The sequence below is a fragment of the Hypanus sabinus genome, chromosome 10 (genome assembly GCF_030144855.1).
Source record: "Hypanus sabinus isolate sHypSab1 chromosome 10, sHypSab1.hap1, whole genome shotgun sequence".
Taxonomy (NCBI): domain Eukaryota; kingdom Metazoa; phylum Chordata; class Chondrichthyes; order Myliobatiformes; family Dasyatidae; genus Hypanus; species Hypanus sabinus.
In genome coordinates, this window is record NC_082715.1 from 130,956,721 (window position 1) to 130,969,049 (window position 12,329).

Consider the following 12,329-nt stretch of genomic DNA (forward strand, 5'->3'; position numbering starts at 1 on the left):
GTTTCTGGGAGTAGAGGATGATCTCACCTGGTCCCGCACCACCACCTCTTTGCTTGAAAAAACACAGCAACATTTCCACTTCCCGAGGAGACCGATGCAAGTGAGGCTTTCCCTTCCCTTTTTTAACCAATTTTCACAGGAGCACCACTGAGTGTCCTGACCAATTGCATCACCATCTGGTAATTTACAAGGTATCTGACCACAAATCTCTATACAGAATTGTGAGAACTGCTAAGAGGATCATAGGGGTCTCTCTTCCATCCATTTGAGATATTTATCAGGAGTGCGGCATAAGCATCGTCTGTGACCCCTTGCCATTAGGTACCATAGCATTAAGACATGGAACTGTTAGGATGGGAAATAGCTTCCTCCCACAGGCCTTAAGCCTACTGAACTCCATACTGCCACCCAGATGTCATCACACATGAAGCAGTAGTAGCATTATATTGTTTACTTTCAATCTTGTATATGTACCTTATTATTTGTTAACTTATTTGGGGTAATATTGAGTTATGAGAATTATATGTATTGTGATGTGCATCTTGTGCAAATGATGTCTCATTTGACGGTATACATGTGCATGGTTGAATGACAATAAACATGAACTTGGATGTTCTAACTAAAAACTTCCAAGATTGTTCACAGAATGCCATAAGCTTAGATAATTATACAGTTAGAATCATACACAACCTAGTCAAAAGGGTAAATTGTTGTGCCACAGTTCTTACACCTAACCTTCCATTTGGACTAATTCACAAATACAATTTACACGTGACAACTGGAACTTTCAGGGTTCAACATAGTGTTATCAAGCTTTATTTTACATGCGCACTCTTCTAGAGCACAGATTAATGAAGTACATTGCAATACATACCAATAATTTATTTAATAAAAAAACTGCAGTTCAATAGAACTTCTGGTTTCTTGTCAAAACTATCAAATTTACAGGAGGTGAAGGGAAGGTAGTATATTCATGTATCTGAATATAAATTTTATATACATTATATATCCCAATATATGAACTTGAAAAATAAAATACACGATATCCCAGCTCAGTTTTAATCAGTGTCAGACACCATGTTTCTGAACAATTGGAGCAGGCAGAAATGAAAAGTGGACAGATTTAATTTAAAAACTGCATGATTTGTTTCAGAAAACAGAATTGTAGCAGTTTCATACAAGGTACATTAAACCAAATAGATTTAACTGATAGCTAACATACCACTTGCCTATTTTCTGAAGTGAAACAACAATTGTGCCACAGAATCTGATTAACGTGCAGTGCACAGGTGAATTTAGCAAGTTGGCTCATGTATGAATGATTTGAGTTGTACAAGTTCCAATCATTAGGACTTATTTAATTTCTAAGAATAAAATCACTATATTTCACTCCCATTAATTTTATACAAACCACAAAAGGGCTTACATAAATATTGTTATACTGTGATACAGTAAATCACTGCAATTCCATCTCCATATCCTGAGATACAACCCAAGATTTGCTACATATTCAGACTTGGGTGATGATTTGTACTAAGACTCCAAAGGGATCAGCAGAAATTTGGGTCTTTTTAATTACTTTTCTATGATGTGGCTGTGAAAATTGGCAGGAATAGAATTCTCTCTGAATACCCGATTCAGAAGGTTCTTTTTCAAGAAAAAAAAAGGAGCAAGAGATTAAAAATATTGCTAAATGAAAGGAATGAATATACTACCTTAAACTTCATTTATATTTGATGAAAGCAATTCAACAGCCATAACTGATATGCTATCATTCTACAAATACAATAGCATATAGCACACCTTTTCAGGTGACTTCCATGATGAAAAGACAAGAATTCATTTATGAGAGACAGATAAGTTATACAATAGAGTTTCATCACTGCTCACTTCCCCAGGAGCACTGACATCAATGACCACGATGGTCTTGAACTTCATGCAATGAGTTGAAGCAAACTGCTAATTTACTACTAAATAATCATGCATAATGATTTGTCTCTGGACATAGTAAAATATAAATGTGCATTACCCTATTGTTGAAAGAGAAAAATCTTCCACATTAGTTGAAGAAATATGCATAAATTGGTGCAATCTGAGCTGCTGTATATTTATATAGAAACATTTCAAAAAGGTGATCAAGGGTACACAGTACAATAAAACTTTCAATAAATGTACAAATGTCATACAGAAATACATTATTGAAAACAATTTACTTTATAAGTATAAATGTACCTACCGAAAATAGACATTAAAGCTGACCATTGATGATTCTGTTCAAAAGGGAGGCAGCTTGTCAACTGGTGATACAATTTGTTATATCAAATCAATCTGTACTCAGAATGGGGAGGATGATATTTTGTTTAAAAGTATAAGAATTTTGGAAAAAATTATGAATGTATAGAGAAAACTGTCCAATCTTGTAAATATATTAAAATTTCAATGCATGCAACTTTGAGAGAAAATTATTTTGGCTTTTTTTTCTCTCTGAATGTCATATTGTGTAGACACACACACACAAAAAAAACTTTCCATCAATTTCTCACAAGATTGGTCTATACATAGCACTGGTCTGGAAAGCCAAGCAAAGTCTGAAGTTTTACTGAGGCTAAGTGAAATGTCAACACACAAATGTATTTTTAATCACCAACCCCATTACAGAAGACCAAATAAAGTTGGGTCATAAACTGGAGGTGTCCATTCAAACCAGCACTTCAACACTGAATAAGCTCATGCAGTTTCAAGTTATTTAAAAATGCCAATTAATCAATTGCGTATTACGTTAAAAAAGATTTTTTTAAAAATCATCTGCTTTAAAGTCTTCTGGCATTCTGACAACACCAAATTTGTCCCACTTCATTTCATCAGTTTATGTGTTAATTGTCTCATTAATATTCTTGCTTTTGTTGGCACTACTCATTAGACCCATTCTATCAACATTTCAATCATCCTAATACGATGGAGACAATAGGCAGATGCTCTTATCAAATAAAATTAAAATTATGCACCAACCCGTATTAATCAACAATTTATATACAGTTAAATATAATGGAATGCAGGAGAAACTGTACAGTTTATGTGTAATTTTTAAACACTTCAAAATCATTTTAAATGTAAATTGTATAACATCTTATATCAATTGAGATGAAATTCCAGGAAATGTCCCATTGCAGATGACGATATCAGATTCACAGCTGACAAAACTTGGTAAAATCCAATGTTATCTTGACGATAGCCGATCTGGCAAAAATGATTCAGTTTACTAACCTACAAGAAGAAATAAAAGGAATAGAGGATTAGAACAATGCGGCTTTATTTTCATAATTACTATTTTCAAGTTAAGTCACATTTTGTCATTTTGACCATAACTGTTGGTACAGTACACAGTAAAAATGACACAACGTTTCTCAGTACCATGGTGCTACATGAGACAGTACAAAAAACTACATTGAACTATGTAAAAACAACACAGAAAAAAAACACTACAGATCTACCCAGGACTGCAAAAAGTGCACAAAACAGTGCAGGCATTACAATAAATAATAAACAAGACAATAGGCATGGTAGAGGGCAGTAGGTTGGTGTCAGTCCAGGCTCTGGGTATTGAGGAGTCTGATGGCTTGGGGGAAGAAACTGTTACATAGTCTGGTCGTGACAGCCCGAATGCTTTGGTGCCTTTTCCCAGATGGCAGGAGGGAGAAGAGTTTGTACGAGGGGTGTGTGGGGTCCTTCATAATGCTGTTTGCTTTGCAGATGCAATGTGTAGTGTAAATGTCTGTAATGGTGGGAAGGGAGACCCTGAAGATCTTCTCAGCTGACCTCACTATCCACTGCAGGGTCTTGCGATCCGAGATGGTGCAATTTCCAAACCAGACAGTGATGCAGCTGCTCAGGATACTTACAACCCCTGTAGAATGTGATGAGGATGGGGGGTGGGAGATGGACTTTCCTCAGCCTTTGCAGAAAGTAGACGTGTTGCTGGACTTTCTTTGTTATGGAGCTGGTGTTGCCTCCAACTTTACAAATTTTATAAATGTCCAACCTTCAATAACCCGGTAAGAATTCAATCTACCCCACTGGTGAAGTAATTAACCATGTAGGATTAGAGAACTTTCAAACATGCCACTATAGAAACCTAAAAGCAACAAACCATCTACAGGAGGCACTCCTAAGTCGAGCAGTGTCAGTGGCAAGAAAGAAACGGTTGATGTTTCGGGTCGAAACCCTGCATCAAGACAGAAGAGGTGAGAGAGCCAGCATTAAGAGAAGGGGATGGCAAGAAAGGATTCCTGTGCAACTGATGAACTGAGGAGGGATGCGAGACGGCAAGTAATGGAGGAGTGTGGGATGGAGATGGAAGACTGTGACAGGGGAATGACAGATGGAAACAGACCAAGAGAGGAGGAAAATGCAAGAGTGTGAAAATGGGAGACAGCTGCTAAAGGAAGATAAGCAGAAATACCAAGTATAACCAAGGCTGGATTTGAATAAGTGAAAGAACTGTGAAAGGGACCATTAGGATAGGAGAGGTTAACAACAGTTAGAATCAGATGGGAGTTGTTGGATGAGGTTGGGGTGTGGTACAGAAGAACTGTGCAGTGGGTTAATGGAGGCAGGAAGGGTCACAGGTAAGTGAGGGGAGGTGGGTATAGGATGGGAAAGGGGATAAATAATGAGAAGGGCAGTGGATCAAAAGGAGGGGGTGAAGGGGGAGGGCAGGAGGGAAGGGAAAGGTTGGAGGAGTTTTACCTAAAATTGGAATACTCAATATGTGTACCATTGAACGGTAAAGTACCCAGGCAGAATACAAGCTGTTGCTCCTCCCTTTTGTGCAAGGCTTCATCTTAGCAGTAGAGAAGGCCTAGGATACATAGTTCAGTGTGGGAATGGGAAGGTGATTTGAAATGGTCCACAGCTGGTTCTTATAAATGGCCATTGTGTACTGAGTGTGGGTGTTCCATCACCAAGTCTATGCTTAATCTTGCTGACGTGGAGGCGATGACATCAGGAGTACCAAATGCAAAAGGCAAAGTTGAAGGAAATGCATGTGAGCCTTTGCCTCACTTGGAAGGACTGTTTAGTCCCTGGATGGTGGTGAGGGAGGATGTGCAAGGACAAGAATTACATCTACTGCAAGGTCAGGGGAAACTACTACATAAACAAGAGTTGTGGAGGGATGAGTGTCCAGGGAGTCACGGAGGGAGTAATACCTGTAAAAGGTGGAAAAGGGTGGGGAGAACTTCAAGAATCTCAGCAATGTTCTCTCTAATCTGTAATGACCCATTCAGAACCTTTTTGCCTCTTCCCTTCTTTCTATGCTGGTCATCTCATCTCTCTACTCCCAGTACTAATGTAGCATTTGGATCTGAAATATCGACAGTTTCTTTCCTCACACAGGTGCTACTAGACCTACTGAGTTGCTCTAGCAGATTGCTTTCTGTTACAAATTCCAGCACCTGCAGTCTCTCATGTCTCCACAGAAATCTAAAACTTGCTTGGACTTGAAGAATGCTGTTTATTGAATACCGCCACTAAAAAAAACTTACGATTTTAAATGTGGCTGCAGGTCTAGAAAGACTCGAATACAAAATCTAGAGCAACATCCCACTGGAGTGGTACTTTATTCCTGAAGCCAAACTAATGGCATTGTTTTATCTCATATTCTCATATCTACCTCATATGGATCTAGTATAATTTAAGATGGCTTAAGACCCCAATGCACGAGCCATGGATACTTCAATGGGGCAGGTGTTGCTCAGGGAGATCAAGAGGGTTTCTCTTTCTGTAGTCTGGATTTGTCTTCTGTTTGGTCTGAAAGTACAACATTTTGAGTGGTTGAAGGCCAGTGGATTCCATGAGTCATTTAGAATGTTATAAGCAAACTTGGTGAACGTACATTAAGTGCTTTCTCCATCCTCCTTGGAACCTCTTGCCTTGAACAAAGCTCAGAGTAAATGTTTGTTTCAGAAGCCAGACATCAAGCATGCTGACCATGTGGCCCACCAACCAGAGCCAGTTAGAACCTTGTGCTGGTGATATTAACATGAGAAAAAAATGCCCATCCTATTAAATGAATCTAAAGATTTTGTATAAACAGAATTGTTAGTATTTCTGCTGTGTTTTAAGGTGCACAGTGTAAAACATTCTCATCTCCAAATCATATAGGCTGTGGAAAAACAGTCTCCTGAGCAGAAATCATTAGTTTGATCCCAGGATTGATGTCTGATAATGTCTTTGATTCCATCCCAAAACACATCTGCTACAACTTCAGCAGCTGAAAAAAAAGTTCTTCACACATTACAAACATAAGGCCTTTAGAACAGAAATTATTCCTGTTAGTATTAAAATATGGACAAATATTTCTGGTGTGAATTCATGACCTCATCACCATAAGAAAAGACAAATCATGCCAGAGGAAATAAGGGATGATGTATTCAAGATCATCTTCAGTAATTACAGAAAGGTCTGCCTGCCAGCCAGAGGGAAACCTCTTGCTGGGATCCTTGTCAACTGCCATCTTAGGGAGGAGTTTCAAAAGAGATCCTCCCCAAGTCTAATATGGATTCTGTTCATCCAGAGATATAACAGATATGATCCCTACTGTGCAACAAATGCTGTAACATTTAGACTGTGATGCCAATGACTGTATATGGCCATTTTCAATGTCACAGAAGTACATTTGTTACATGAACAGGTAAGTAGGCTTCAAAACCGTTTCATAGTCCGCACAACATTTTGGGATGTTGTGAAACATGTTTTATAATTTAAGTCCCACATTTCAAACTTCCTTCCAACTTGACACAAATAATCCAAATTAGTTTTGTGGGTAAATTTGAATTTTCTTCAAAGAAAATTTTTTATTAAACAAAATGTTTGTTCTGGAATTAGATCCAACTAAAAATAGCTGAGTTCCCTGTACCCATTGCCCTTATCCTTGATGCCAACAGGAATGGGTTTTGGAAAAGCTGTTTAAGTAGCAAAGTAACGCACTGCAGTACATTTGTGGAAACACTAAATCCCTTAAACTGCAGGTGGAATGAACTGCAACACTATTACTATGCTGAAATAGAGCCAATCAACAGCAGGAAGGAAAATGCCAATTGGAAAGATTGGTCAATAAAAATCACTGATCCTCATAAAACTTTAAAAAATCACCACTGTAATCACATAGTCTTTTGACAGTGTCACAAGTAGGAAATGGAGCAATATTTGTACAGCAACTTGAATATTGGCTATAGGAATACAATGAACATGGTGTATGCCCTCAGAATTGAACATGAACTTACAATCTTTTGTATTGTTCAGTACAAAAAAGCTAGAGCATAGCAATACATCTGACAACTAGTTTGAATAATTACTCCAGATAAAGTTTTGTTGACTGACAAACACTGATTCAGTACACTACATAATTAGTGTACTATCAGAACTGGAAGATGGGTCTGAAATTTTAAAATGTTAACAATTGTGTTCAATTGGATTCTGGCAACCAAAACCCCAACTGCAATCAACACCATTGTGATTTTATTTGAAATGCAACAGAATATTTTAATAGTATAATTTCTATTGTAACAATTATTTGATTCTCCTTTACAAGTGTGAACTGGAAATGACATTAAACAATCTTGAATCTTAAGCCAAACCAGAGTAAATCTGCCAACACACAAAATCAAACTAAACAATTAGTGATTTAAGCAAAATGAAAATAGGAATTCCTTAGTTGGTAGCTCCATTCTTAGCAAAGTCGAATATTATGCCTGGTGAGAACTATTGTTTTGAGAACTAAAGAGCCATTGAAGAGAAAAATTCTTAAACTGGTGTATTAGCTCAGGGCATCTTAAGCACCACCGGGGACGGTAACAATTCTTGCTTAAAACATGCCCGAATCTCAGGGGGAAAATACATCTAATTAACAGGTTAGAATTTCACTTAGTCATTAGCTCTAGATATAATCTGAGCAAACAATTCATCTGGTCATGTTTGATATGATACAGGAAATCAGTTATTTAAGGCAAACAAGTCTCTATGGTGAACTCTCAACTGGGAAAAGTCTCCATCAAAGCAAGATACAGTACTGAATATTCAATATTGGTAATTGTTGGGAGTGACAAATAACAAAAGGATAGCTTCTATTTCTGCTGGCATCTCTGGAATGAAGAATTTCTTGTTTCTTGCATTTTTTTAAACTATAAAGTTAGCACTGTCATGCTATCTGAAGGATATCAAGAACAGTTGTGCTTAAGGGCACATAAGGGCTCCAGTAGGAGAAGGATCAGCAAGATAAGCAATTCAAATTCATCTATTGATTAGATTAGGGAGACAGGGAATTACAGATAAGTACTACAGCTGAAAAAAATGAAAGAGATCAATAAACTATGGAAGAAATACAGCCAGATTTTTAAAGTGAAGGATTCTGAAGTTTATTTCTTATCTTGCACACTAGCAAAATCAGATAATGAACTACACAATACTCATTTTATGGAGTCCAGCACAAGTTTGTGTTAATTTTTGTTTTACAGTTAATACTTATAACAGGTTAAACGTATTTAACTGTAAAGAAAGATACTGCTCACCCTTCAGCATTATGTAATATTTTCTGAAACCACAATGTAGCTGGTCTTGTTTACACCATGCTTTAAACATGGATAGTCAGTGGAATCTCTAATGGCAAACATCAATCAAAATAAAATATGTCATGAGCCATTTTTAGGAGGACATTGTTCTTTCATTTCTGTGGAATCTTTTCAGTCCCTTGGAGACTGAAGTTAGCAATTCATCTTCCTGGGGCTCAAGAGAATGACAAGACCTAGTTTTGCAGGCATTTTTTGCAACTGTACCTCTAAGTACAGATGTTTTACTTAAAATTTAAGTTTCTGTTCTAAAGGCATTATCTTTTATTCTTACAATCTACCATCCCCTCTTTACCCACTTGCCAAAAACCTTAAATGAGCTGGTTCACAAATCATTGCCAATCTTTCCCAATTCCACCTGGGAACTCTTCAGATTCCTACCCCTGCTAAAATACAAAATGTCTTAGTTACAAATAACTCCATGTGTGACTATTCGAGATCCTTCTTGGTTCTCCTCAATCTTTAAAATCTTTCTATCCTCTTCCAATAGCTTTGTCATCCAATTGGTGGGACTGCATGTACCTAAATCCATTCTTGCCCATCTATTCGTTATAGCAGAATCAATTGAAAGGCATTCTCTCCTTCAGATACCTCAAAAATTTACTTCATACTGGCCAATGCCCACAGTAATAGCATTCAAAAACATAACAGTTTTCAAATGTGCACCAACACCATCCAAATCTTCAGATCCCTCAATTAGCTGAGCAGAAATTTTCATTACTGGAGAGGGATTAAGGCAGTGTACCAAATCCTGTACAACTTGTCCAATCTCCCTGAAAACTACTGTCTTCATTTAAAGCACATTGCAAAAGTGCAAATCTAAAAAGTCCAACTATATCTGGCTTTCTCAACCCCACAATCCAGATCAAGAGCTTGCCAGGCAACTGCCCTACCTAAAACCAAAAACTACTAAGTTGCAGCCTAGTACTTCCCCTTCCATCTACAGTTTCCATTGCCACGGGATAACACCATACTAATCAAGGACCCCTTCTACCCTGATCATGCTTCCCCTTCCCAATGGGCAGAACGTACAATAACATTAGATCGCATACCATCAAGCTTAAAGACAACTTCTACTCTGCTGTTATAAGACTTTTGAACAGATCTCTTGTACAATAAAGGAATTCTTGATCTCTCAGTCTTCCTGCACATTGTCTATTGGCACGACAGCTGGTCTGTAACTATAACACTATTTCTGCATTGCTTTTATTCACCCTTTGTACTATCTCAATGTACTTATGTACAGAATGACCTTTCTGGTTGGTGTGCAAACACTTTCTACTGTATCTTGGTACATTTGACAATAATAAACCAGTTACCAAATTTAGCCTTTCGTGATTTTCTAAAGCGCAACAGTGGTGTAGCAGGTGATGCTGCTGCCCAAGCTCTTGCAACTCAGGTTTAAGCCCGAGCTCTAGTGCTGTGTGGAGTTTGCAAGTTCTCCCTGTAACTTCATGGATTTCCAAAGCCGTAGGTCAAATCACAGGTGGTGATGAGTCAGTGAAATTTAGCATGTCACCAATACTTTTTATATAAAAAAATGCAGCTGCACTGTTGGGAGTTTCCTGACTGATTTCATCAGAGGAATGCAAGAGGTAACACAGCCCAGTCCATCTTGGGTATAGCCCTTCCCAGCACAACAGCATCCATAAGAGGCAAGGCCTCAAGGTGGTAAAATCATCTAGGAATCCCAGAATCCAGATCATACCCTTCTCTTACTCTTACCATCAGGCAGGAGGTACAGAAACCTAAACTCCCACTCCACCAGGTTCAAGAACAGCTAATTTCCTGAAACCATCAAGTTCCTAAACTTACAACCATAACCGTAATTATGCCTCAGCATTGGAACACTATGGGCCACTTGCACTACCATAAGACAGGAAAAGAATTAGGCCATTCTGCCCAGTCTGAATTGCCTTTCCATCATGGTTGATTTATTAACCCTCTCAACCCCATTCTCTTGCTTTCTCCCTATAACCTTGCTAACCAAAAACCTATCAACCTGCTCTAAATATACCCAATGACTTTGCCATCACAGCAATAGATTCCACAGATTCACCACCTCTGGCAAAAGAAATTCCTCCTTATTCCTGTTCTAAATGGACACCTCTCTATTCTGAGGTAGTGCCCTCTGGTCTAGCCTCACCCGCTATCCAATAGTTCTTCTCCCATGTCCACTCTCTAGGTCTTTCAATGAGATCCCCCTCATTCTTCTAAACTCCAGCAAGTACAAACCCAGAGCCATCATATGGTCCTCAGAACATTATCCCTTTCATTCCCAGGATCATTCTTGTTAACCTCCTCTGGATCCTTTCCAATGTCCAAGGAGCCTAAAACTGCTCACAATACTCCAAGTGCAGTCTGACCAATGCCTTATAAAACCTCAGTATTACATCCTTGCATTTATATTCTAGCCCTCTCAAAATGAACACCAGCATTGAATCTGTCTTCCTTACCACTGACTCAACCTGCAAATTAATCTTTAGGGAGTCCTGCAGGAGGATTTCCCAGGTCCCTTTTCACCTCTAATTTCTGCATTTTCTCCCCATTTAGAAATGTTTATGCCTTTATTCCTTTTACCAAAGTGCATTACCATACATTACTGGGCACTGTAGGCAAGAGACTTAGACACAAGGACTTGTCGCTGATTGTGTCATTGTGCAAAAACAAAGATGTTAGTTTAAAAAGTTTCTCTTCACTGTTTTGTATAATATGTATGTAACCCCCTGGGTCGCCTCAGGCTCGCTCAGCTCGTTCTCGTCTAGGGGGAGCAGCCTTCGGCCCCGCCAAACTGGGTAATCAGCTGGTGTGGATGCTGTGTGATGTCCCCGCCTCACCCAAAAACAGACAGTACACCATATGCGATTAAATGAGTACAATTTATAAAGGTTACTATAACTAAGTGATTAATAACGATACAGTATATATGAAGAGAAAATTAAAGAAAAGGCGCCAAACTTATCAAAGTCCAAACCACTTCGTGCACAGCCGTTGGAGCTCAATTACTGAAGTCTTCTGGCCACCATTCGCTCCCCTCCGAACTCCTCGACTCTCCAAACAGCTCAGGACCCTCCGAGTGGTCAACCAAGCACATCTAGCTTCCTTCCCCCCCCCGTCCTCGGAGAAACTCCCGGCTCGGGGGTCCGATCCTTGCCCAGCTTAGAGCATTGCGTCCTCTCTCTCGACCCCCTCGCGCCAATCTGCCCAAAAGCCCGTCAACAAAAGCTTACAGACTCAGAAGAAAGAACATTAATCCCCATTTGGTTTACAAAGGAATACCATTCTCGTTATCAGTAAATTAGCATTCCTGCTAGTTAACAAAAGGAAACCCTTTCCCAACAGTAACAAAGAAAAAAAGAAACCCCCTTTACACGTATAAACTGTATTTTGTGTTGTACATACACAATGCCACTGTATTTAAGATTTTCCATTGCATTTTTACCCTATTGTACTTGTGCACTTGACAATAAGCTAGCTTGATTTCTTTCTAGATCTCAAAAATGTGCTGATTTATAGGCCAACTAGTTATGCTAGTGCAGGGGTAGTATGAACTGATGGGTACATGAGAAAACGGTTATAAGTGTGCAACTGAATTGCTCTGAATGAGCATGGATTCTATGGGCTTTAGTGCCACATGGGTCGTGAGAAATAAAGACATTGTGCCAATCACAAGTTTTTAAAAAAAATTCCTATTTACTTTATCTG

General features: G+C 38.6%; 1 protein-coding gene across 4 annotated transcripts in view; it reads right to left on the reverse strand.

The window, feature by feature from the left end:
* Positions 1-800: 800 nt before the first annotated feature.
* Positions 801-12,329, reverse strand: part of foxo3b (forkhead box O3b) — a 99,244-nt gene continuing 87,715 nt past the window's right edge. For 3 of the 4 annotated variants that reach the window (XR_009514481.1, XR_009514479.1, XM_059982988.1), the window contains one exon: positions 801-3,264. The gene's annotated coding sequence lies outside the window, so the exon portion shown is untranslated. Of the gene's footprint in view, positions 3,265-5,671; positions 5,809-12,329 lie in introns of all 4 variants that reach the window. The other variant, XR_009514480.1, reaches the window with a different exon arrangement.